This window comes from Sinohyriopsis cumingii, unplaced genomic scaffold (assembly GCF_028554795.1).
Source record: "Sinohyriopsis cumingii isolate HCF-2022 unplaced genomic scaffold, ASM2855479v2 utg005076l, whole genome shotgun sequence".
In the NCBI taxonomy this organism is placed as follows: domain Eukaryota; kingdom Metazoa; phylum Mollusca; class Bivalvia; order Unionida; family Unionidae; genus Sinohyriopsis; species Sinohyriopsis cumingii.
In genome coordinates, this window is record NW_028316888.1 from 37501 (window position 1) to 41538 (window position 4038).

Consider the following 4038-nt stretch of genomic DNA (forward strand, 5'->3'; position numbering starts at 1 on the left):
TCGCTTGTCCTGTCCTTGGTAAGCTAGCCTTCGATCGCACCTTGCTAGCTACCAGAGAGAGAGTGTGCCTGCCTCTCTCCCTTCTCGCTTGTCCTGTCCTTGGTAAGCTAGCCATCGATCGCACCGTGCTAGCTACCAGAGAGAGAGAGAGAGCGTGCCTGCCTCTCTCTCTCTCCCTTCACGCTTGTCCTGTCCTTGGTAGGCTAGCCTTCGCTCGCACCTAGCTAGCTACCAGAGAGAGAGAGTGTGTCTGCCTGCCTGCCTGCCTTATCGGCCTCTCTCTCTCGTCTCGATTCACTTTCAATCGAGACCATAGGAAACGCATTTTTTCCTATATAATAGTACCAAATACTATGTGTGGGTAGTTGGTCAAAAAGTTGCCCAAAAGGTGCACCTTTTTGAATTCGTTCCGTTTTTACCAAGGGCTTTCTACCACGGCCAAACCTTCGATTCCCCAAGCCTTTCCTCACTCTCTATCACACCTTGCTAGCTACCAGAGAGAGAGAGTGTGCCTGCCTCTCTCTCTCCCTTCTCGCTTGTCCTGTCCTTGGTAAGCTAGCCTTCGATCGGACCTAGCTAGCTACCAGAGAGAGAGAGAGAGAGAGAGAGAGAGAGAGTGAGTGTGCCTGCCTCTCTCTCTCCCTTCTCGCTTGTCCTGTCCTTGGTAAGCTAGCCTTCGATCGGACCTAGCTAGCTACCAGAGAGAGAGAGTGTGCCTGCCTCTCTCTCTCCCTTCTCGCTTGTCCTGTCCTTGGTAAGCTAGCCTTCGATCGGACCTAGCTAGCTACCAGAGAGAGAGAGTGTGCCTGCCTCTCTCTCTCCCTTCTCGCTTGTCCTGTCCTTGGTAAGCTAGCCTTCGATCGGACCTAGCTAGCTACCAGAGAGAGAGAGTGTGCCTGCCTCTCTCTCTCCCTTCTCGCTTGTCCTGTCCTTGGTAAGCTAGCCTTCGATCGGACCTAGCTAGCTACCAGAGAGAGAGTGTGTGCCTGCCTCTCTCCCTTCTCGCTTGTCCTGTCCTTCGTACGCTAGCCTTCGATCGCACCTTGCTAGCTACCAGAGAGAGAGTGTGCCTGCCTCTCTCCCTTCTCGCTTGTCCTGTCCTTGGTAAGCTAGCCATCGATCGCACCGTGCTAGCTACCAGAGAGAGAGAGAGCGTGCCTGCCTCTCTCTCTCTCCCTTCACGCTTGTCCTGTCCTTGGTAGGCTAGCCTTCGCTCGCACCTAGCTAGCTACCAGAGAGAGAGAGAGAGTGTGTGTCTGCCTGCCTGCCTGCCTTATCGGCCTCTCTCTCTCGTCTCGATTCACTTTCAATCGAGACCATAGGAAACGCATTTTTTCCTATATAATAGTACCAAATACTATGTGTGGGTAGTTGGTCAAAAAGTTGCCCAAAAGGTGCACCTTTTTGAATTCGTTCCGTTTTTACCAAGGGCTTTCTACCACGGCCAAACCCTCGATTCCCCAAGCCTTTCCTCACTCTCTCTCTCGCACCTTGCTAGCTACCAGAGAGAGAGAGTGTGCCTGCCTCTCTCCCTTCTCGCTTGTCCTGTCCTTGGTAAGCTAGCCTTCGATCGGACCTAGCTAGCTACCAGAGAGAGAGAGAGAGAGAGAGAGAGAGTGTGCCTGCCTCTCTCTCTCCCTTCTCGCTTGTCCTGTCCTTGGTAAGCTAGCCTTCGATCGGACCTAGCTAGCTACCAGAGAGAGAGAGTGTGCCTGCCTCTCTCCCTTCTCGCTTGTCCTGTCCTTCGTACGCTAGCCTTCGATCGCACCTTGCTAGCTACCAGAGAGAGAGTGTGCCTGCCTCTCTCCCTTCTCGCTTGTCCTGTCCTTGGTAAGCTAGCCATCGATCGCACCGTGCTAGCTACCAGAGAGAGAGAGAGAGCGTGCCTGCCTCTCTCTCTCTCCCTTCACGCTTGTCCTGTCCTTGGTAGGCTAGCCTTCGCTCGCACCTAGCTAGCTACCAGAGAGAGAGAGAGTGTGTGTCTGCCTGCCTGCCTGCCTTATCGGCCTCTCTCTCTCGTCTCGATTCACTTTCAATCGAGACCATAGGAAACGCATTTTTTCCTATATAATAGTACCAAATACTATGTGTGGGTAGTTGGTCAAAACGTTGCCCAAAAGGTGCACCTTTTTGAATTCGTTCCGTTTTTACCAAGGGCTTTCTACCACGGCCAAACCTTCGATTCCCCAAGCCTTTCCTCACTCTCTATCACACCTTGCTAGCTACCAGAGAGAGAGAGTGTGCCTGCCTCTCTCCCTTCTCGCTTGTCCTGTCCTTGGTAAGCTAGCCTTCGATCGGACCTAGCTAGCTACCAGAGAGAGAGAGTGTGCCTGCCTCTCTCCCTTCTCGCTTGTCCTGTCCTTCGTACGCTAGCCTTCGATCGGACCTAGCTAGCTACCAGAGAGAGAGAGTGTGCCTGCCTCTCTCCCTTCTCGCTTGTCCTGTCCTTCGTACGCTAGCCTTCGATCGCACCTTGCTAGCTACCAGAGAGAGAGTGTGCCTGCCTCTCTCCCTTCTCGCTTGTCCTGTCCTTGGTAAGCTAGCCATCGATCGCACCGTGCTAGCTACCAGAGAGAGAGAGAGAGCGTGCCTGCCTCTCTCTCTCTCCCTTCACGCTTGTCCTGTCCTTGGTAGGCTAGCCTTCGCTCGCACCTAGCTAGCTACCAGAGAGAGAGAGAGTGTGTGTGTCTGCCTGCCTGCCTGCCTTATCGGCCTCTCTCTCTCGTCTCGATTCACTTTCAATCGAGACCATAGGAAACGCATTTTTTCCTATATAATAGTACCAAATACTATGTGTGGGTAGTTGGTCAAAAAGTTGCCCAAAAGGTGCACCTTTTTGAATTCGTTCCGTTTTTACCAAGGGCTTTCTACCACGGCCAAACCCTCGATTCCCCAAGCCTTTCCTCACTCTCTCTCTCGCACCTTGCTAGCTACCAGAGAGAGAGAGTGTGCCTGCCTCTCTCCCTTCTCGCTTGTCCTGTCCTTGGTAAGCTAGCCTTCGATCGGACCTAGCTAGCTACCAGAGAGAGAGAGAGAGAGAGAGAGAGAGTGTGCCTGCCTCTCTCTCTCCCTTCTCGCTTGTCCTGTCCTTGGTAAGCTAGCCTTCGATCGGACCTAGCTAGCTACCAGAGAGAGAGAGAGAGAGAGAGAGTGTGTGTGTGTGCCTGCCTCTCTCTCTCCCTTCTCGCTTGTCCTGTCCTTGGTAAGCTAGCCATCGATCGCACCTTGCTAGCTACCAGAGAGAGAGAGAGAGCGTGCCTGCCTCTCTCTCTCCCTTCACGCTTGTCCTGTCCTTGGTAGGCTAGCCTTCGCTCGCACCTAGCTAGCTACCAGAGAGAGAGAGAGTGTGTGTGTCTGCCTGCCTGCCTGCCTTATCGGCCTCTCTCTCTCGTCTCGATTCACTTTCAATCGAGACCATAGGAAACGCATTTTTTCCTATATAATAGTACCAAATACTATGTGTGGGTAGTTGGTCAAAAAGTTGCCCAAAAGGTGCACCTTTTTGAATTCGTTCCGTTTTTACCAAGGGCTTTCTACCACGGCCAAACCCTCGATTCCCCAAGCCTTTCCTCACTCTCTCTCTCGCACCTTGCTAGCTACCAGAGAGAGAGAGTGTGCCTGCCTCTCTCCCTTCTCGCTTGTCCTGTCCTTAGTAAGCTAGCCTTCGATCGGACCTAGCTAGCTACCAGAGAGAGAGAGAGAGAGTGTGCCTGCCTCTCTCTCTCTCCCTTCTCGCTTGTCCTGTCCTTGGTAAGCTAGCCTTCGATCGCACCTTGCTAGCTACCAGAGAGAGAGAGCGTGCCTGCCTCTCTCCCTTCACGCTTGTCCTGTCCTTGGTAGGCTAGCCTTCGATCGCACCTAGCTAGCTACCAGAGAGAGAGAGTGTGTGTCTACCTGCCTGCCTGCCTTATCGGCCTCTCTCTCTCTCTCGTCTCGATTCACATTCAATCGAGACCCTAGGAAACGCATTTTTTCCTATATAATAGTGCCAAATACTATATGTGGGTAGTTAGTTAGGAAAGTTTCAACTTCCTAACC